This window comes from Mytilus californianus, unplaced genomic scaffold (assembly GCF_021869535.1).
Source record: "Mytilus californianus isolate M0D057914Y unplaced genomic scaffold, xbMytCali1.0.p SCAF_8, whole genome shotgun sequence".
Lineage (NCBI taxonomy): Eukaryota > Metazoa > Mollusca > Bivalvia > Mytilida > Mytilidae > Mytilus > Mytilus californianus.
The window spans coordinates 59,813,055-59,837,395 of record NW_026262734.1 but is presented as its reverse complement, the minus strand read 5'-3'; the positions used below and the strand labels follow the sequence as shown (position 1 = coordinate 59,837,395).

The 24,341-nt window shown below is 31.8% G+C and overlaps 1 long non-coding RNA gene across 1 annotated transcript in view; it reads right to left on the bottom strand.

The window, feature by feature from the left end:
* Positions 1 to 2,286: 2,286 nt before the first annotated feature.
* LOC127710730 (uncharacterized) overlaps positions 2,287 to 24,341 on the bottom strand; it is a 40,780-nt gene continuing 18,725 nt past the window's right edge. Inside the window, exon 3 of the long non-coding RNA XR_007986304.1 lies at positions 2,287 to 2,403. This is a non-coding gene — a long non-coding RNA (uncharacterized LOC127710730). The remainder of the gene's footprint in view (positions 2,404 to 24,341) is intronic.

Sequence of the window (24,341 nt, the reverse complement as noted above, 5' to 3'; positions counted from 1 at the left end):
AAACATTTCTGGAAAACCATTTTTTTAAATTTTAGACGAAGTCGGAGAAGCGAGACTTATTCGTGCTGTTTCCGTGTCAACGATTGTTTAAGTTTATAATTTCGTTAGTTAAAGGGGAACGATTAATAGTAACTCTAGAACAGCTTGTAATAAAATTGTATTATGTGTACATTTCATTGATGTGGTGATTATTCGGCACCCCCTCAAACCAGGTTCATTGATTTTAAAACTCTGCATTGTTAACATCCTAAAGTTTTTGATTAAGTCTGTTTAAAGCGATAAACTAATCGCTATCTTTACTTTGAATTTGTATTATCAAAGGAACATCAAATTGGCATTTAAATTATTTGCTCTCGCCCTTTATCGTCAGCTTAAATATTTTGCATATATTCTAGTAAAAAGGTTGCGAATATGGCAGTTTAAATAGAAGCACTTATTGAGGTCAATGTTATTTGGTATGCAGTCTCTTTAAGTGTACTGTATTATATCTGCTTAATCTTACATTTTAGTTTTTTCTCTTTTAGAGTTTAGCCTGAGTCTGAATGGTGATAAAAATCTAAACAAATTTGGTCGAGGATCAGTGTTTTTTTAATAAGTTATAACTATAAGGACATCATGTGTTAGCAAGAAATATGCAGCGTCTACCTACGAACAAAAGTAATGGTATTTAAGGTGGAGATCGTTTAGTGTCCGGGAATTGTTCTTCAGATTGTTTCTGGAAATCGAACAAGAATTTCAATAGTCTGTTCTAATGATAAGCTGAAATTATCCTCCTCTAGAAATCTAAATAATTAAACTATTTTATTGGTAGAAATTGTGAACAATTTCTTGATTTTGTTTGTCTTACAGATCTAGAAATGCGTATGTAAATACCCATCTCTCGTAAGAAATATTAAAATAAATGAATAATTTTTTTAAGATCTCTTCACAACTAGATACTTGTTTATCGTGACTAGACCTCTTTTTTACGATATTAACGAACGTAGTATGTATTTTTATTGATATACGAATTCCTTTATTGTTACTGATGTCAACAGTCACAGTAAATAATGGCAACAGTAGTATACCGCTGTTCAATAGTCATAAATCGATTAAGCATCAAATCGATTGAGCATTAAAACATTAAAAATTCAAAAGTACAGAAAAAATCAATACCTCTATTAGTCATTTGATGCATCTAAAGTATAATTTTGCAGTTATTTTAGATTATAAAAATTAACTTAATATGTATATGCATATATCATATTCTGAAAACCTGCTTCTTATTCACATTTGTGCATAATCGAGGCCAAATTGTAAAAAAAGTAAAATAAAAAAAAAAATTGAATTCCAAGGAAAATTCAATACGGAAAGTCACTTACCAATTGACAAAATCAAAATCTCAAACTCAACACACAAATGGAAACCAACTGTCATATTCCTGACTTGCATTTTGGTACATACATTTTCAGTGTCGGCTAGAGCAAAATACTCTTACTTTGCGTATTTGACAACTGCTTGGACCGGATCACATTCGTTCCAACAATGCAGTTCCGGATTCCTATTAATATTATACTACGTAAAGGTGACCAATTACCAACAGTGACGCCATAGTTTAAAGATCGTGTTTTCCATGTTTAAGTCTATGATGTAACTGTTCATGGGTGATTTAAAGTGGGTCATGTCCCCAACAACACCCCCCTCTACCTTTTTCTAGTTATATTTCTCAAATTGCACAGGACATTATCGCACTTGTTTGATTTAATTGCGTGATTTAGATATGTAACGTTATTATGATCTTAATTAAGCATCACACATGTTATTTTGGTTTAAATCAGTTTTTGTAAAATTAATGCTGTGTTCGTGCTTATGACAATTTGAACGTAATCCCCTGTTATCTTAGATGATGGTTTTTGTGTAATATGTAAGTAAGGAAGGGTCTCCGATAATTACTGTCACGACTTGTCGTTATCTTTATATGAACTTTCTTTTCGTAAAAAAATATGCTGAAATGACATCCTCACACAAAACCTGTATGTTACTCTTGTGAAACACTTGTGAAAATTTGCGCCTCGATCCTTTTACGTTTATGTATGTACAATATTTCAATTTAAATGAAACCGCAAAGTAAGTATTTTATCAAATACCCCATTTAAAATCATCTTGTCAGACAGTAGGCTGTTGATCTGATCGCATGCAATTTTACTTATTCCTCATAAATTTTTATTGTAATTGAAGAATTGTAATGGCCTGAGTTGTTTAGAATAAGTTTACAATGAAGGACACATTAAATGAATGAAGACGATATATATAATAATTTTTACTTGAAAAGACGTTCTACGCCAAAGTCAGTGTTAAGGCAAGGACAAATATCAATAGTACGAATGTCCTTTATCTGAAATCTCACATTTTCATGCTGGTAGCCTACAACATAAAAGAAAGCAAGTATGATATACAAAAAAATATCGATACTGAGGTAAAGTGGAATAACTGCTACATGTAAGCAAATTTACAAACCTGTTGGTGCATTTTTCATTGTTATTCAACGCAAAATAATTATCTAAGATACCTGGACGATCTCTTTTCATAAAGGATCTCTTTTGTTTACTTATTGTACCTCGAACTTATTAACCCGGTGTAAGTCTTTAAGTTGAGGTTCAATTTACTAAAAGTTAATTGGACATGACTAATTAGACACGCCCTCTTAGAATCAGGGGTTCAAAATAGTATCGGGGAAAAAAAAAACAGACAGCGCAAAACCATAATTTACAATTTCAGGGAATCAAAGTGCTTTTGGTTGATTTATAATCTCCGCTCAATAAACAGAAGTATTTGAGTGGAAATACAAACCTGTCCGAAACCGGGAAATGTTGGCTGCAACAGGAATTTATTTACAAAATAAGTCCATATATCATTTACTTATAGTGGCCGTTATTGGTTGTGAATGGATGTCGTTTTGTTGTTGGCATTCGTCTACCGTAGAGAAAAAAGAGGGGGGTAGGGGTGGCTAATAGCTTAACTTCCGATTTTGATCATGGTTCAACTTTATTCTAGTACGGCATATATTTTACCTGTAGCCAACGCTCTATCTTACTAAAGTTTGCCACTGGACATTAAATAAGCAATAAAATAATCAGCTTCATTTACTGATGTATAACCCTAAGTCTTCAGTTGACAATTATCACAGTTTTCTAATTTTTATATATATTTGATTTTTATTTGAATTTGATTTTTTAAGCGAAAGTTTAAAAATTTCTTTCCTCATTTTCTCTTTTCTTTTATTTTTTTGGACATTAAATAACGTAGTCCACACCAGGGGTTATATTTTATCCTATCCAGACAAACTAAGGGGAGGGGAGTGACCAGAAAAAAAATCTTCATTGAGTGTCTATACCTCATATATTGAAGCGTACAACGACGGCAGTCTCGTCTATGTGACAAAATGTGAGGTGTCAAGTTTTTTTTTTATATATGGTATAGTTGTCACAAAAGCAAAAATGGGTAAAAACAAATATTGGCAACAATTTATATAAGTATTAAACTTATTTTGGCTGTTTCATTTATTTTTTAGATACTGTCAAACTGATCGGTGTTGTTATTTAAGTATTTATACATTCGAATAGCCAAACTGTCGCATCCCTTTAGCAAGGGTATACTGTCGGACGGAAGAAGTCCAGATATGTCAATATTTCTATACCCCAGCCAATCCTTTGGTTTTGAATACAAGGAAATAAAGGTATACATTATTGCGACAGCAACTTAACGACACAGACAAATCAAACATGTAGAGTCAAAAACATGTAAATATGATATGAATATTAACCCTGCTTTGTACTAGATCGACACGCTAAGCCGGATTTTTAAACGTATAAGTTCACAAGGTGACCGTTCGCAGGAAGAAAATTCACCCTACCAGGATACAATTCTGACTCCGAGCCGACCAGTCTGTGCTTTTACTCATATATGCCGCTTGTTTAGCGTTGAAAGGGAAAATACCAGTTTTAACGTCTTTGTTTAACCCGGTAGGGATTCGAGGCGAACACACTCCCACGAAACCAACCAGAAGAGCGGTAGTATAGAATATCATACCAAAAACTCAAGTACAAGAAACAATACAGTTTCACAGAATTCTCACAGTTACTAAAGCGTGCTAAAAGTATGTAACCTAAATTAGATGCATTAAATGATATTTGAAACTACACGTACATATCGATGGACGAATTCAGAGTTTATTTCATAGATCAAAAGTAAAATCACAAAAATACTGAACTCCGAGGAAAATTCAAAAAGGAAAGTCTCTAATCAAATGGCAAAATCAAAAGCTCAAACACATCAAACGAATGTATAACAACTGTCATATTCCTGACTTGGTACATGCATTTTCTTATGTAGAAAATGGTGGGTTGAACCTGGTTTTATAGCTAGCTAAACCTTTCACTTGTATGACAGTCGCATTATTCCATTATATTGACAACGATGCGTGAACAAAACAAACAGACATAATAGGTAAAAATGTCAAAAATAGGGGTACAGCAGTCAACATTGTGTTATCATCTTAATCACTATAAAACAAACAAATGTAACAAAGAAGCACATAAAGGCATACATCAAATTTAACATCCTCATTGTGCTTTTTTATTATACGATTGTATTTATCTATGTAAAATCCACCCATAAAGAATTGAAGGTTTTAAGTACTGGTGTAGAATCACGTGTTTGACGTCACACAGGTAGATATAAGATTATTTTGTCGTTCAAAGTATGACGGGATACATAAGTACAGAGTCACGTCAAATGGATATCACAAAAACAGACTTAACAGTAAAAGTAATATTAATAAAATAAAATAATTTTGTCGCTCAAAGTATGACGGGATACATAAGTTCAGAGTCACGTCAAATGGATATCACAAAAGACAGACTTAACAGTAAAAGTAATATTAATAAAGACAAATAAAAGAATACTATTACACGTTATTAAGATGATAAACAACGTAAGTACGCAGAATCTATACTTCAAGACCATCGTGTATAATTATGAAGTTGATACGGAATATTTATCAACAAGGTCTTGGTACCTTCCGATGAACTTTTTTAGAAATAGGTCGAGAAGTTCTTTGACATATCCCTGGTTCATCAACTTTCTGCTCAGACACTGGTTACGTTTTACAAAGTCTGAGTAGGAGCTGCAAGCTCTTGAATACCGAACAAGTTGGGAAATGTATATCTCATATGCAGGTGAAGTTGGTATATTGCTACTAAGGTGGGGGAAATTGATAATTTCAAAATTAAAATTGTCTCGTTTGTCATAGATTCTGGTACTGAGATGACTGTGTATGTCAAATTCGAGGTATAAGTCTAAAAATGAGGCGGAGGAAGCCGTGTCTGTTGTTTCTTTAATTTCTAGTTCTTGGGGATATTTATATTTATGGAACCCAATCAGAAAAGTTCGGATTGTTTATGGAAAGAACATCATCAATATATCTGAAAGTGAAATTAAATAACCTGGCTACTTTGATCTTCTTGATTTTGTCAAGTGTCTGAAGGAACTCCGATTCATATGAAAATAAGAAGAGGTCGGCAAGGAGAAGCGAACAGTTCGTTTCCATAGAAATGCCGACAATTTGTTGAAAAAGTCTACCACCAAATTCAACAAATATGCTGTCAATAAGAAACTCCAGCATATTGATCACTTGTTCCTCTTTGTAGCATGATTTACCCTTTTGTTCACTATTAATAGAATATGCCTTATGGTATCCCAAAGTAATACATTTATAACGTATGCTACCATATTTATGTTGAAAAGCATTGTGGATTATTTCTTTTCGCCGGTTTTTCAATTTCACATGGGGAATGGTGGTATACAAGGTTGAAAAATCAAAAGTTTTGATAGAACTAATTTCTAAAAAAAACCGAGATTTGAAATTATCCAGAAGTTCTTTAGAGTTTAAGAATCCACATATAGTTAATACCACTGCGCGAGTAAACAGTTTCACAGTATTTCTAAAGACCCTCTTTCACTGCGGATATAATTTTAGACAATCTAGTGGACAATTCTTTAGTGGAACATGCAGATGAGCCGGCAATGTACCGTTGTTTGTACGGAATTTTGTGAAGTTAAGCTATCCAATACAAACAAGGTAAGTCCTCCGATTTGTTGTTTAGTGCAATGTTTATTGAAGCCATGAAGGACTTATGATTCGCCAAAATCTCATCCTTGTCGAATGATATGTTTTTGTATGTGGGATAACATGAGTGCTCATTCATTCCTAATTATTTTACAAGACACTCGTAGTAATACGATTTACATACAAAGACAATATTATTTGAAGCTTATTCAACGCTCTCTACAAATTAAAAACTCTTGCGCCAATTATTTAAGGGGTCCGGATGTGGCAAGCTGTTGCAAGGCTAAATTTCTGTCCTTATTCAATATACCCTCATTTTCCAGTGGTATTCCAAGTTTCACGTCCAACCTCACTGTCAAACTCCTATTGCAAGACCTACCTATTGTTTTTAAAATTTATGTGTTCTCGTCATAAACATGCATGAATTATTTGCCACTGGGCGTAAAGCAAACAACAATCAATCAACTTCATAAATTATTCCATGTACATAGTACACGAAGACAAGATCTTGTACAATGCTATAATGTAAAATTTCCATTTGAATCACTCAATAATAGTGCAAAAATGTTTTGTTTATTTTTTTTTTTGGGGGGGGGGGGGGTATTTTTTCACTACATAATTGAACACTTATAATATTTTTTTCAAATATTTCTTTACTATGGTTCTTATCTACCGTTTTATTACGATTTATAATATATGATTATGTCAGGCAATTATAAAACTGAGAAAGGTAAAAGTTGTTTTTTCAAGGTGTTTATGTTTCATTTAGACGTGAAAAGGGAATGACGGACGACTAAAATAAAAGTGTTTTCATATAATACATTGTATTTCAATTTAAGAATGATAATAAACCTTTCGAAATTATCTCATCTATACACGTTTTAATCGAGCCACTCAAACCTACATAACTGGATGCTAAAGATGTTACATTTAGGCTATTTAATACGATTTTATTCATTGATGTTTACAGGCATAGTTTTTTATTTAAAAAACCAAACAAAACAAGACCCTGCTCTACTAGTGGCATCTGTTCTGTTTTCCTTGGCAAGTTAACATTTCGTTGATTAGTCGCATTCAGCGATTACTTTTTCTAGAGAAAGCGGATATGATTGTGGATGCGACAATCGGAACATATTTGTGGTAATGTGTGACACAAGTATCGTACAACGAATATTTGAAATAAAAAAAAAAAAATTGATGTTTGAACTTTGAATTTGATTGACTTTCAAAAAGATCATGTGAGGACAGAATTTATATAAATTTAGAACCATATGTTTCTCTGATGTAAATATAACTGCCTACGGAATGTAAAGTTCTCATGAGCATTATTCAGCCAGTATTTTGTGAGTTTCTTGAATCAAACAAACCAACCGGTTCAAATTAACACACAATGACTTTTTGAAATGCTTGAAAACAATGAAAGCTACTTTTGCAAAGGTAGACTCTAGGCATTGCAACAACTTAAACTATTTTTAACTAGTTGCTCATGCTTCATCATTTGTATTTGACTTTTGAATTTTAAAAACTCAATATGCTAATTACTGATTTATTTTGTCCTAATCAATATTAGTTTTTTAATCATGCAATAATCTTTTAAAAGTAAAGAAATGAAGAACATGAGATGTGGGATAAATGTAAATGTGATAGCAACCTAGCACCAGTAAAAGCAAAAAAAAAAAAAAAAACAATTCAAACATCTAATTTTTGATAAAATTTTTTTGATTGTTTATCAGGGTACTAGTACTCATAAAAAGTAAAATAACACAAATACCGAACTCCAAGGGAAATTCAAATTGAAAGTCCTTTATAAAATGGCCAAATTAAAAGCTCAAACACATTTAATGAATGGAAACAACTGTCATATTCCTACTTTAATAGCTTTATAGCTAGCTAAACCTCTCACTTGTATGACAGTCGCATAGAATTCCATTATGTTGACAACAACGTGTGAGAAAAACAAACAGACATAATAGGTAAACACGTCAAAAATTTGGGTACAGCAATCAACATTGTAATATAATCTTAATCACTATAAAACAAATAACTGTTATAACAAAGAAACACAAAATGGCATATAGACAAAGTACATAAGCAAAAATGAAAGACAAGAACTCAAAATTAACCATATTACAATAAAACAATGGCAGGATGTATAAGTACCGATCTACGTCATAAACTAACCAGAAGAAATTTTCACAGAGTACGTTAAACAGAATTGACACTACACACTGGAGTGTACTGGATCAAGGGCGATGTAAACAACATAACATTAGGTCCGAAATGACGCTTAAAGGGTAAACAACCATAACTTATTGTTTCTGATTAATGTATGTACACCTTTATTAGACTTTGGACTGTATAGAGCTTAAGATATTGTAAAGAAAGCGGCATGTTGCTTTATGCATGTATCAAAGTTGTTATTGTTGAGTTGCATTTTATTATTGATATTCAGGAAAGTAAGGTATAACAATTTCTTACCACATATGTAGGTAATTGCCACTTTAATGATTAATCCGAATTCCCTTTCTGCATTCTTTTCCACAGCCAATAGAACAGCAAAGATATCCATTTTTACAACCAGTAGCTCCACACATGTCAGCGCAGTGGCTGAACTCACCTATGGGAACAGGTGGACATTTCAGTTTGTAGCCTGTTAAATAAATGTATGAATTGCGTATATATTGATATAAATTACAATGAGTAACGTGACTTGTTTCTGAATTTTGATTGTTTATACTTAGGAAATGTAGGATGTAACTCAGTTTTTTTTAATATATCATTGTTTTAATCGTTGAGACAAAAAAGTTCCTGGTAAATAAAACAAAACAGATTCCCGATTCAACGTTGCTAAAATGCAGTTCTTCATACTTTACAAAATTTAAAAAAAATGTAATTTAAAAAAAATGTAGGTTTTGTGTCTGTTTAAAAATATGACTTGATGGAATTAATAATAGAGTGAAAGACCGTACGATGAGTTTGCGTTCAAGTGTACATTTTAGTGGCTATCGTAATGGCGTATAGCCAACGTATTATTTTATTCAAATGTACATATACAGGTTATCTCCCTTACTTGCAGAGTGAGTGTTTTTTTGAGCTCCGATACATTTTTCGATTTTCTATTGTAATATAGTCTTAGAGTCTATAACTTTTTGGATTTGTGTATGCATAGAGGAATTTGCTATTTTTCATGTGTTTATAGGCATTTTCACACAGGCGATAGTGTGATTCTATTGATAGACATTTTTTTATGTGTGCGACATTTGAATTCAACTCACCAGTTGTTCAAAATGTCAAACATACAAAGAATACTATCAGTTCATTTTTATACTCTTGGTTTTAAGGGGATAACACACGATGAAATAATAAGGAACTTGAAAAACAAATAAAATTAGAGAGTGTTAAATCCATCCAACTGACTAAAAAAAGTTGTGTTGTTACTTTAAGTGACCTAGATGCCAAAGAAAGGTTAGTACAGTGTGAATTAACAATAAAAAGTAGAAACGTCAAATGTGTTGATGTAGACAACACAATAACGAATATAACAACAAAAGACCTTCTAAATGAACTAAATGACTGCTATGTAGCTACTAAAATGCTTCAGTATGGCAATGTCGTCCCGGGTTCAGTAAAGCGAGGATATATTCGATGAAAAAATATAGAAAATGGGTCAAGAAACATTCTAATCATTTATTATGTTCCGACAATACCAAACAAAACAACATTTAGGAGATATGATGTCCGAATGATTGCCGACAATGGTCGTAAAGATTGTATGCATTGTAAACAAAGAAATCATCCTTCCTATGCTTGCAAAGATAAACCAGATCATAGTAAACGCTGCTATAACTGTGCAGAAATTGGGCATTTTGCTTGAGACTGTCTTAATGAATCGAAAGATTCCTTCTGTAAAATAACCGGGCACGTCCGTAATGACTGCGTTGACTTTGAACACCGTGAAATGATAAAGTCTTATGGTAATTATGCTAATGATATTCTAGACGGTAGGGAAGCACAAGAAAATGACAAAAATGAAAGTCAGTCCATTGACCCCTTACATGTGGCAACCTACCATCTATAGACACCAAATCAAAAGGGACAAACGTAATGTTAGGAGCTTTAAATTGTTTGAGAGTTGGTCGATTTGAGGATAATCTAATCAATGCCTCTATCAATGGTGCCTCCCTAGAAAAAATATTTCAGTGTTTGGGTGCGGCTTTTGAAAACCATCGTGTGAACAGTAATGGTTCACATGTAGGCAAGTTCACCATAAGCTTAGGTACTAATGACTTAAGTAAAAACAACCACGACAGTGATCAGGTGAATGTTTCTGCAACACAAGCTATTGTTAAAGTCAAACAAGCATTTCCAAATGCGGATATTGGACTATGTGGTATCATTCCGAGAAAAGGGAACAGTTACCATATTCACACAGTAAATGAGACAGCTACAATTGTGAATAAGTTCTTTGAAAAATTATGTCTCAAAGATGAAGTGCTGACCTATATTGATGTAGAACGTATTTTCACAAAAAATGGAATCGTGATTAAGCCGCTTTATGAAGAAAAAAAAAAACCAGATACTAGTGGAGTTCATATCACGACCGAAGGGGATCAAACAGTTCGAGTCAAACAACGTGAATTTCTTAACCCTAAGCTGTCACAAATCCAGTAGACCCCTCGTCCTTGGGACACCAAGCGCAAACTTAGTGACATATCGCTTACGCCATTTTCTGCAGAGAAAGAGAGTAGACCAATCAAAAAGGTTCTCCAGATGAATCTCAAAGATAAGACACAAATGGAAATTACTATCGTTTTTGTTACTTTTAATGTAAAACTATAAATAAAAAAAAAAAAAAATGGTATTTGTACATATGTTTTATTTTTCTGAATTACAGTTTTTGAATTATTATTATAGATTAATTTTCTATATTAGTCTACTGTACTTCAATATGAATCGCTGTATTTGTATTGTTATATTTTTAGACAGACAATTTGAAATGTGTTCAATAATAGTGTATTGTTTTAATTGGTCAATGACTCGTAAAATTGAAAGTAAACATAAAACGGTAGCGTTGATCGTGAATGTTGATATGGTTTCTTTCAAATTAAATCGACCAGGTATAGCGGTGTTGAAATGGTAATCAAATCGAGTTCTTTAGAATGAAAACTAATCAAGAATCTCGATCCAAATTATAATTTTGAATGTAAACGGCTTACGTGATAAAAAAAAACGTAATTTAGTTTTCAATTGGTTAGCTAACAAAAAATATGATTTAATTTGTCTACAAGAAACACATTGCACAGTAAATGTTAAAATACAGTGGCAAAATGAATGGAAGATAAATTGGGGCGATAAAAGTGCCTAGAATTGCGGAACCAGTGATTCTCGTGGTGACGCTATTTTACAAAACAAAAATTGTCTCGGCGAAATACAATTGAAAGTGAAGAATTTAAGAATGCATTTGAAATTTGGTGGGAAAAATTGAAAAAAATTGGTTCGAAAAAATTCAAGATTGGTGAAATGTCACAAACTCACAAATAAAAGAGTAAACAATGCAAGTAAGTATACCCTTAAACAAAATAAGCGAAGAAAGTTAATTAACCTTGAACAAAAATTTGAAAGACTCAAATTATATAGCATCGTTGAAAATCAGATCTAAGAAATAGAACTACTAATTAAAAACTACTATGAGAACAAATCAGAGGCATCAAAATTAAAGGCGCGTGTTAAATGGGCAAAAGAAGGGGGGAAATCGTCAAGCTACTTTTTCAATCTCGAAAAGCAAAACGGAAAAAAAAAATATGGAGTCGAATAAAAGCAGAAAATGACCGTTATAAATACAATATAGACGAATTACTAAATGAACAAGTTAAATTTGATTCAAATGTATTTAGCTCTGAGGGATGGCATTTGGGAAGTGCTCAGGATTTAACAAGCCACAAAAAAAAAACAAAATAAATGCTGACCACAAAAAAAATACTAGACCGGGATATTACCGAGGAGGAAAAAATGAAATTATTAGAAATGATTAAAACAAATAAATCCCCAGGGGAGGACGGAATCATTTCTGATATATAATGTTCTGGAATATCATACAAGAAGAATTTTGCACGTTATTTAAAGAAATATTTGATAAAAAAACATTGTCGGACTCGCAATATAAGGGAGTTTTAACATTACTATTTAAGGGCTGGGAGCGAGAAATTATACGAAACTGGCGCCCGCTTAGACTGCTGAATTGCGTTTACAAAATTATAGCAACAATACTAGCAGAAAGATTAACAATAGTCATTCTAAAACTTATTCACCCCGACCAAAAAGGGTTTGTAAAAGGCAGACATATAACAGAAGCAGAGGCACGTGGACGATAAATTTGGATATTTGGATAGAAAGTATACCAAATTGTCATATTCGGTATAACAGAAGCCAATACCTAGTTGGAACGCAATAGGTAAATTTTGGTAAAAAAATATGATAAGAAATTTGCCGATGAACTTTTTCTGTGTGAATGTTCTGACCTTTTAAATCGTGTACTTTAAAATGAAAACTAATAAAGAATGTCGGCATGTGGACGATAAATTTGGATATTTGGATAGAAAGTATACAAAATTGTCATATTCGGTATAACAGAAGCCAATACCTAGTTGGAACGCAATAGGTAAATTTGGGTTAAAAAATATGATAAGAAATTTGCCGATGAACTTTTTCTGTGTGGATGTTCTGACCTTTTAAATCGTGTACTTTAAAATGAAAACTAATAAAGAATGTCGATCCAAATTATAATTTTGAATGTAAACGACTTACGTGATAAAAAGAAACGTAATTTAGTTTTCAATTGGTTAGCTAACAAAAAATATGATTTAATTTGTCTACAAAAACACATTGCACAGTAAATGATAAAATACAGTGGCAAAATGAATGAAAGATAAATAGAGGCGATGAAAGTGCCTAAAATTGCGGAACCAGTGATTCTCGATGTGTCGCTATTTTACAAATCAAAAATTGTCTCGGCGAAATACAATTGAAAGTGAAGAATTTAAGAATGCATTTGAAATTTGGTGGGAAAAATTGAAAAAATTGGTCCGAAAAAAATTCAAGATTGGTGAGATGTCAAAAAATCACAAATAAAAAAGTTAACAATGGAATTAGTAAACCCTTAAACAAGATAAGCCAAAAAAGTTTTATCATTAATCTTGAACAAAAATTAGAAAGACTCAAATTATATAGCATCGCGTCGGGGCACGTTGAAAATAAGATATAATAAATAGAATTACTAATTAAAAAATACTATGAGAACAAATCAGAGGCGTCAACATCAAGGGCGCGTGTTAAATGGGCGAAAGAAGGGGAAAAATCGTCAAGCTACTTTTTTCAATCTCGAAAAGCAAAACGAAAAAAAAAATTTGGAGTCGAATAAAAGCAGAAAATGGTCGTTATAAATACAATATAGACGAATTACTAAATGAACATGTTAAATTTGATTGAAATGTATTTAGCTCTGAGGGATGGCATTTGGGAAGTGCTCAGGATTTAACAAGCCACAAAGAAAACAAACTAAATGACGACCACAGAAAAATACTAGACCGGGACTGCTGAATTGCGATTACAAAATTATAGCAACAATACTAGCAGAAAGATTAACAATAGTCATTCTAAAACTTATTCACCCAGAAAAAAAAGGATTTGTAAAAGGCAGACATATAACAGAAGCAAATAGAGTGATACAGGATATTATAGAATATATTGATGATGTAGATGAAGAGGGTATACTTGTCTTTTTAGACCAACAAAAAGCCTTTGACAGGATGGGATGGTGATAGACAAATTTCGGTATGAAGGAATTTAATTTTGGGGACAATTTTCGTGGTTTGGTTCGAATGCTATTAAAAAGTGCAAAGACATGTTTTAAAACAAATGGCTACGTCTCAAAATATTTATCAATTTCTAGATCAGCCATACAGGGGTGTCCTACAGCCCCTGTTATATATATATGTATTACAGGCAGAGCCCTTAGCCTGTGCAATAAGAACGAAAAAGACGTTCAAGGCATTATATTGCCTAGGGAAGAAAATGAAGAGTTACTAGAAACAAATTGAACATGTTTGCAGACGACACGCAACATTTTAATAAAAATGCAATTTCTGTTTGAAATCGTTTGCAATATCAGCCAAATATGAAAAGGCCTCGGGTTCTAAAATTAATTACGAAAAGACTATGGGGATAAATATTGGCGCAAATAAACGCAAACGGCCTTCTTTTAAAAAGATAAACTGGACAACAGATAACATAAAAACACTAGGTATTCACCATGGTTATAACATTGATAATGCCAAAATTTGGAAATCAATATTAGAAAAGGTACAAAACTGTGTACACGTCTGGAAGAGTAAAAATTGACATACTCTGGATTTTATTTGGGATGGTAAAGTGAATCAGGTAGACCGAAAGGTTTGTTGTTTAGATGTAAAAAAAAGGGGGAGCATGTTGATGATAAATTTGGATAGTTGGATAGAAAGAATGTATGAAATTGTCATATTCGGTATTACAGAAGCCAATAATACCTAGTTGGAACGCAATAGGTAAATTTTGGTTAAAAAAATATGATAAGAAATTTGCCGATGAACTTTTTCTGTGTAGATGTTGTGACCTTTCAGGTCTTGATATCAAAACCCTACCACATTATTACAAAAGCGTTTTACAATCGTGGTAAAAATTGACAGGGATCACACAGGATATTTTTAACGAAATAGATGTAAAGAAACAGCGATCACTTGGAAACTCAAATATTTGATTCAGGGCAAATCTTTATTTTATTCTTCTTTTTAAAAAAGTCAAACAAAAACTATTGATGACATATGGGACGATAAAACCACAGATTTTAAATCATGCAATGAAATATACCAACAACTAACAGATAAATGTAACGTTTTCGGAATATTCGCGAGTTAAAAGTTCCATACCACATATACTCTTGCAGATTTAAAAAAAAAAACTAACAATGTTCAAAGCACCTAAAAAAGCCACAAAATCCAAATTTCTGAAAACCTAAATTTCTAAATCCACATAATAAAATCATTAAAACTAAAGATTTGACATTAAAATTTCTTCAATGAACCATAAACAGAATTGAGACCCCTAAGTGTCAAACAAAATGGGAAAATTTGTAAAGCTAGGATATAAATTTTGAAAAAAATTGATTAAATCTCAATAAAATGGATATTAATAGAAAAGTTACAGAATTTCAATGGAAATGAGGATAATATGTTCTGAAAACAGACTACGAATAATGCATATGTCAAATGGAAAATGTCACTTGTGTGATGAAAATAATAAATATTGAAACTCTTGAGCATCTATTTCATCAATGTAACAATGTTAAAACCATTGATTGAAACAGTTGTCAGAAATTTACAGCTTTGTAACTTAATAAATAACGAGGCACTTGTTGAAAAAGATATTCTATTAGGATGGGGATAAATATTGGCGCAAATAAATGCAAACGGCCTTCTTTTTAAAAAAGATAAACTGGACAACAGATAACATAAAAACACTAGGTATTCACCATGGTTATAACATTGATAATGCCAAAATTTGGAAATCAATATTAGAAAAGGTACAAAACTGTGTACACGTCTGGAAGAGTAAAAATTGACATACTCTGGATTTTATTTGGGATGGTAAAGTGAATCAGGTAGACCGAAAGGTTTGTTGTTTAGATGTAAAAAAAAAAGGGGAGCATGTTGATGATAAATTTGGATAGTTGGATAGAAAGAATGTATGAAATTGTCATATTCGGTATTACAGAAGCCAATAATACCTAGTTGGAACGCAATAGGTAAATTTTGGTTAAAAAAATATGATAAGAAATTTGCCGATGAACTTTTTCTGTGTAGATGTTGTGACCTTTCAGGTCTTGATATCAAAACCCTACCACATTATTACAAAAGCGTTTTACAATCGTGGTAAAAATTGACAGGGATCACACAGGATATTTTTAACGAAATAGATGTAAAGAAACAGCGATCACTTGGAAACTCAAATATTTGATTCAGGGCAAATCTTTATTTTATTCTTCTTTTTAAAAAAGTCAAACAAAAACTATTGATGACATATGGGACGATAAAACCACAGATTTTAAATCATGCAATGAAATATACCAACAACTAACAGATAAATGTAACGTTTTCGGAATATTCGCGAGTTAAAAGTTCCATACCACATATACTCTTGCAGATTTAAAAAAAAAAACTAACGATGTTCAAAGCACCTAAAAAAGCCACAAAATCCAAATTTCTGAAAACCTAAATTTCTAAATCCACATAATAAAATCATTAAAACTAAAGATTTGACATTAAAATTTCTTCAATGAACCATAATCAGAATTGAGACCCCTAAGTGTCAAACAAAATGGGAAAATTTGTAAAGCTAGGATATAAATTTTGAAAAAAATTGATTAAATCTCAATAAAATGGATATTAATAGAAAAGTTACAGAATTTCAATGGAAATGAGGATAATATGTTCTGAAAACAGACTACGAATAATGCATATGTCAAATGGAAAATGTCACTTGTGTGATGAAAATAATAAATATTGAAACTCTTGAGCATCTATTTCATCAATGTAACAATGTTAAAACCATTGATTGAAACAGTTGTCAGAAATTTACAGCTTTGTAACTTAATAAATAACGAGGCACTTGTTGAAAAAGATATTCTATTAGGATGGGGATAAATATTGGCGCAAATAAACGCAAACGGCCTTCTTTTAAAAAGATAAACTGGACAACAGATAACATAAAAACACTAGGTATTCACCATGGTTATAACATTGATAATGCCAAAATTTGGAAATCAATATTAGAAAAGGTACAAAACTGTGTACACGTCTGGAAGAGTAAAAATTGACATACTCTGGATTTTATTTGGGATGGTAAAGTGAATCAGGTAGACCGAAAGGTTTGTTGTTTAGATGTAAAAAAAAAAAGGGGAGCATGTTGATGATAAATTTGGATAGTTGGATAGAAAGAATGTATGAAATTGTCATATTCGGTATTACAGAAGCCAATAATACCTAGTTGGAACGCAATAGGTAAATTTTGGTTAAAAAAATATGATAAGAAATTTGCCGATGAACTTTTTCTGTGTAGATGTTGTGACCTTTCAGGTCTTGATATCAAAACCCTACCACATTATTACAAAAGCGTTTTACAATCGTGGTAAAAATTGACAGGGATCACACAGGATATTTTTAACGAAATAGATGTAAAGAAACAGCGATCACTTGGAAACTCAAATATTTGATTCAGGGCAAATCTTTATTTTATTCTTCTTTTTAAAAAAGTCAAACAAAAACTATTGATGACATATGGGACGATAAAACCACAGATTTTAAATCATGCAATGAAATATACCAACAACTAACAGATAAATGTAACGTTTTCGGAATATTCGCGAGTTAAAAGTTCCATACCACATATACTCTTGCAGATTTAAAAAAAAAAACTAACGATGTTCAAAGCACCTAAAAAAGCCACAAAATCCAAATTTCTGAAAACCTAAATTTCTAAATCCACATAATAAAATCATTAAAACTAAAGATTTGACATTAAAATTTCTTCAATGAACCATAATCAGAATTGAGACCCCTAAGTGTCAAACAAAATGGGAAAATTTGTAAAGCTAGGATATAAATTTTGAAAAAAATTGATTAAATCTCAATAAAATGGATATTAATAGAAAAGTTACAGAATTTCAATGGAAATGAGGATAATATGTTCTGAAAACAGACTACGAATAATGCATATGTCAAATGGAAAATGTCACTTGTGTGATGAAAATAATAAATATTGAAACTCTTGAGCATCTATTTCATCAATGTAACAATGTTAAAACCATTGATTGAAACAGTTGTCAGAAATTTACAGCTTTGTAACTTAATAAATAACGAGGCACTTGTTGAAAAAGATATTCTATTAGGAATCTGTACAGATAATTCTAATATTACTATTGTTAACGCATTAGTACTTTATTTTAAATGGGTTATTTGGAAAATACGTAATAAATAAAAATTCGATTAAAATTAAACTGAATATGTAGTCTATACAGGCTTTGCTGAAATTGCAAATGAAAAACGAATTAAAACTATTCTTGCTACGCTCGCATATAAAGTATATAGGCAGAGCAAAAATTGAACTCTTTATCCAAAAACTAAAGGAAAATATACTTAGTTCTACTGGTCTAAACTAAAGGTGTGTTCGATTCCACAATTGCTCTCAATTCTATTCAAATTTCTGGAAATCCGACTGTCTTCACGCTGTTTATTACTTCATATTAATATAAAAGACGATCCTTTGACCCAATCTTAACACGTTTATTGATATACACAGAGTAATGCGCTTCTTCGATGATTTAAAAAGAACCAGTTGTAAATATTGGTTACCGATTAGAAGTTGTACAGCTTAATACGGACCGGTAATTCAGTTTGTCCTATTTGGCCTTCGACTGAATTTTCATCAACAGAATTAGTCTAATGGACGACATTTCATGATTAGATTTTGATAAGAATACCTGAAAAAAATTTACGTACCTTGAACCGACACTTCTGTGTTGAAGAGATATATCAGAAACACACAGATAAGAATTCTGCTGGTAAGTCTGAACATTGTGTTGTTTTAAGGCTGAGGACAAAATAATAATGATTGTAATCTGTATGCTTTTTATACCTAATACATTACTTGTTAAACACTTAATTATATGAGCAGGAAAGAAAAATTAGTTTGGGAAGTAAACATGTCGTAAATCTAATATTACATGTACATATAGACACATTACGAATTAGCACACGCATCTTTGTATGTCATTTATAAGTATTTATTACGTTCATTAACCTGGAACACTGTCACCGTATGGCATCAATGTCATGAAGACTCTTACTGTATTTGAAAACACATTAAAATTTACTTTTTTGCATTGTTTAAAAAGATGTGGTTTATATTAGGGGGTTTCCTCCAAAATAATTAATGTCTTTCAAGTAACGACTCTTTTGAAAAACAAAATATTGTCATTCTCTCAAAGGTAACCTTTGGTATTACATTTATTTTGGAATGAATGGAAACGTATACGGGTAAATGAAAAATCAAAAGTCAAAGATAAACACAACGGTATAGCAAAAAAGTATTGCAGGAATGATACTTCGATATAATTTTTAAAAACTATTGCAGCTTTTATTCTTTTATGGGCAGATACAATTTTGAATATTAATATATAACTTGCGAGGTTGCACTTGCTTAAAAGTTTTTTGTAGCTAAACAATATTTTACATTATCGTGTTTCTACAATATACTTAGTATGATTTATAACATTTGTTATTTTTTCATTCATTGGTTGGACATATGTCTAGGAGAAAGAACTAGTTATCCTTCAAAGGCTAATAAGTAACCCCGAAGTGTTTTCTTGGTGGTTTTTAACCTTAAACCTGGAAAAACATTTACGAATTACACTAGGTCATGTACAAAGATGATATTGAAAATTTGTGATACAATAAAAAGTCTACCAATTGTCATGTTTACAAATCCATGTAAATAATTCGTTTTAACAACAAGTGTTAACCACATGTCTTTAGTATTCCATGAAGTGTTCACATGTTCGTTGACTTTCTTGTTATATCATTTGAAACATGTATAAAATAAATCATAAATAAACAGTCGCAGTGTCACATCGAATATACAACGACAAGACGACTGTCCGAACCAGACCTGTTCTAATAAAAGTTAACTTTAGCCTGGTTTGCTCTAAGATAAAGTTGACATGATCCAAAGTTAACTAGCACGCAGGACCGCTTTGATTGATGAATATCGTTTGAGTATCGACTTCCAATAAGTGAAAATATAGGACAGATAAAAGAGCAGACCTGTCTCCATGACTGACATGACTGGTCTGTCAAATAGCAGACTTGTCCACAGGACCTATTTACAGGTCGGTCTTGTCAGTCAAGCTGATCTGTTCTCAGGTCTGGTTTACAGCAGTCTTAAAAAAGAAGAACTGGTCTGATAAGGATAAAATTACCTTGCAGGTCTGCTAAATTTTTTTCTAAAGTTAACTTAGAGAGCAGTCATAAGGTATTTGTGTAGAACTTTGTCCGCCAACCGGCTGTGGTCATGGAAATTTTTGTTGTTCAAATGGTCGTGGTGACGATTGTGATAAAGGCATTCGGAAATGCTATTAAATCTCGTACAAAGTCATATGGTAAGATATGTCTTCGAACTTAAAAGTTATATCTGAGTTTTTTAAAATATGTAGTAGCACATTTTTTTTTACACTACACAGCATTCTTTGTATTTCGTTGATTTTGTCGAGTTATTACCCTCATATATAAGAAATGTAAAACAAATTTACAACACCAAAAGAACTTTTTTTGTATATCAACATCGACTTTATTCATTGATAATTCAACCCATTTTTCTTTTTTTTGCTTAAGATATATTAGATAAAGAAAAAACAAATAAATGTAAAAATAGAAAAAAAAAATTCAGAAAGACAAGATCTTTAGATATACCAACATAGTCGAAAATATCTGTTGACTCCTAATATCATTAATTAAACTAAAATGACGATGTTTACCCCCTGTTTTTTTTTTTATCTTTTTGGCAAACACTAAACGATAGTGCAAACTTAAAGAGCTTAAAAAACTAAAATTCCACACTGTTGTGTCAAATAAAGGCAATAGTAGTATATTGCTGTTCAATAGTTATAAATTGATTTAACTGAAACAAAAACCAAAACTGAGGGAAACACATCAACCATAAGAGGAAACAAAACGGAACAAAAGAAACACTGAACTGCTACAAAAACAAACGCCATCATACATAGAAATGGACTATGTGATAACAAATGCCATATTCCTGACTTGATACAGGACATTTTAGGAAAAAAGGGTGGGTTGAATACAGTTATTCCTTCGTACTGAAACTGTAATTAGTAGCGACGATTAAAAACAAAATAATCTATAAATGAGTACACAATTCTAAAATTATCAGTCCACTTATTTCAGGAGTTAAGTTCCTTGAAATAAGATATTTATTCCTTTTTGTGTTTTTGAAATAAAACACCAATAGCAAATTAACTCATTATAGATACCAGGATTAGAATTTTGTACGCCAAACGCGCGTTTCGTTACCAAAAGATTCACCAATGACACTCGAATCAAAAAAGTTATAAATGTATAGCAAATTGGAATTCACTGTAAACGGAGAAAATGATCAGCAAAACACGATAAAAAATAGGTTTTAGTTTTGGATTACATTCGAGTCTACAATGTTTGAGAATGGCTATTGTTGATGATGCACATAGAACCAGGTGAGCATCGCAAGCCCTTTACATTCTCTAATTCAAATATTGAAAATACTGGCAATTGACATTTGATATCCTTTTTTATTACAACAATGAAATATTTTAAAACATCTGGTTTGTCCTGATTGTTTTGTAATTGGTTAATAGTTGATATGTACACCTAACTGTTTACCTGTGTATGGGATATCTTTAAAAGATTGCATATATTGTCAAACCTGTCTGCAGCATTGATAAAAAGAAAACCATATAAAGATTATCAATTTGTGAACAGACTTCTACTACAATCTGTCGATCCTTTATTTTGGCATTGCACAAGGCCATGTTTTTCTCTGACTGTTAATGACGTCTTTACACTAAATCCATTGGATGTTGGATGTGTACTGATTTATATTTTAGTCTTAGATACATGCTTTTTATAGTTGTTATTGGCTTTAAACTAGATGTCAGTAACTGCGAGTACTCTCAGATCTGTACTTAGCGTCCTTTTTGTTGTTAGGGATGAGGGATGGATAGATACCCTGACACGTCCGGTCTGTGTTTATGATTGATATTTTTCTGCTTTGTATCGATCTGATGAGTTAAATCCTTTTTCAAGTGATTTTTATAGTTTGTTCTTATGTTGTGTTAGTACACCACTGTCCTAGGTTAGGGGGAGGATTGAAAGCTCACACAAATGTTGAACCCCGCCACATTCTTTATGTGCCTGTCCCAAGTCAGGAGCTTGTAGTTCAGTGGTTGTCGTTGGTTCATGTCTTTCATATTTGTTTTTCGTTAATTGTTTTATTATTAATTAGGCCGTTAGTTTTCTCAATTGAATTGTTTCATATTTTTCATGTCGAGGCCTTTTATAGCCGACTATACGGTATGGGTTTTTCTCATTGTTGAAGGCTGTACGGTTGCCTATAATTGCTAACATCCACTTTATTTGAACTTTGGTTGATAGTTGTCTCATTGGCAATCATGCCTCATCTCCTTATTTTTATTCTAAAATTAATAAAAATATAGTGATGAAAACATGACTTTTTTGTAAAATAATTTACATTGATTGATAGAAAGATGAAAGCTAAACTATTATTACAGTAATATTTCTTGATGTACACATATGACATGCGTTACAAACATACCTTTGACAAATTGATAGAGTTTGTTTTATTTTCCTAATATATTTGTTATTAAGATATGTAATTGTTTTTGTTTTTGCTTTGTTTTTTTTTTATAGGGTTTATAAAACTACTTCTTAAAACCAAAAAATCACAATCAAATATGGATGACTTATTCAACTTTCATTTTGAAAATAAGCTAAAGGGCAGAAGAGAATTGTAATAGTGCAATGCATATAAAATAAAATCATCAGTTGCTCCATAACGATTTTCAAATTTAAGTTGTGTTTTAAAAAAAGTAAACAAATGTTCTTAAACCCTACTTACTGCCATAGCGATTGCCAAAAAAACGGATCACCAGATGTAACAAAATGGATCTTAATTATTAATTTAATACCAAACAGAGAGCAATAAACTTACGGAAAAGATGGTATACCCCAAACATAAGGTGCAAAAATTGGTACACCATATCCGGATTTCGACAATTAATGTCTCTTCAGTGATGTTAGGAATCGAAACGGTATTTAGAAGGCCATATAATGTACCTCAATTTAGGATTGACTCTTGAAGTTTGAAGAGTCGAAATAGGATGAACGAGTTATATAAACCCGAAGACAAATATAATAGAAGCCCAAACGAAAAAATATAAACAAGTCTAAATTGAAAACAACGTTCAAACCTATGATTGCGTTTGATAAAAACCGCAATTTTTATACGTGTGCATGCAAAATAAATTTCTTGGTAGAGGGGTCGAAATACAGCACAAACAACATTTTCCAAAAGACCAAAAAAGTGAAAAAGTATATTTTAACAAAACGCATTTGACTAGCAAGTCGAACAACAGTGGTTCTTAAACCCTGCTGACTGCCACGGAACCATTTTTTTAATCCACTATACCGAGTCTTTTATCTCATTTTTCATCTGTTCAAAAGCAAACATATTTTCCACCTAACATATTACTGGAATATGAAAGTAAAATAATTTGAGTATTGTCTCTACAAAATGTCCAGCAATGTGACATCAAATATTTAATGATCGTCACACATTGCTTTTCAAGACAACTTTGTCGTAATCGCAATTCCCTCGAATTTTACTAGCCAAATTTAACTTACCACCGGGTTTACATTTACATGAGCAACACAACGGATACCATAGCATGTATATACATGTTTTTTTCTTCATAGCCAGTTGAAATCAGTCCATAGACCTGTCATATTAACAACGTCAAGAATGAAAACAATATAAAAATGGCATGATATGACAAACTCCGGTGAATATGGACCTATCTCTTTTCCAATACGAAACCTATACACAGTTCTGTATTACTTAATTTTTGAGTTCATCTGTTAAATGCGTTTTTGATGCGACTTATTCATTCTATATCTTTCATAAATGATAAAAATTGGCAAATTTCATATGAAAATACATATGTAAATATAATTTCCTGTTGTGTTTATACAATATATTTACGTGCAAACTATGCGTTTATATATTGGAGACAGATACGTGTTATCGTGTGAGGAACTTTTTCAGAGGTTATAATGAAGCACTCCAAGAAATTAAGTAAGGTTTTTTTGTCGACTTTTGATTGCCTTTTTAGTGTTTTATACCCTTTTTTTGACGAATTATGTGTGAAACCGCATATTGTATTTGAAAGCATTAAACAGATTTTTTTTTCGAAGAAATGTATTTCCTTGTCAGACATTAATTAGGTTGGGGAAAACCCTAGTATAAAACATGTATCGTTTTAAACAAGATAAATGTATTTGCAAATAAAATGAGTCTT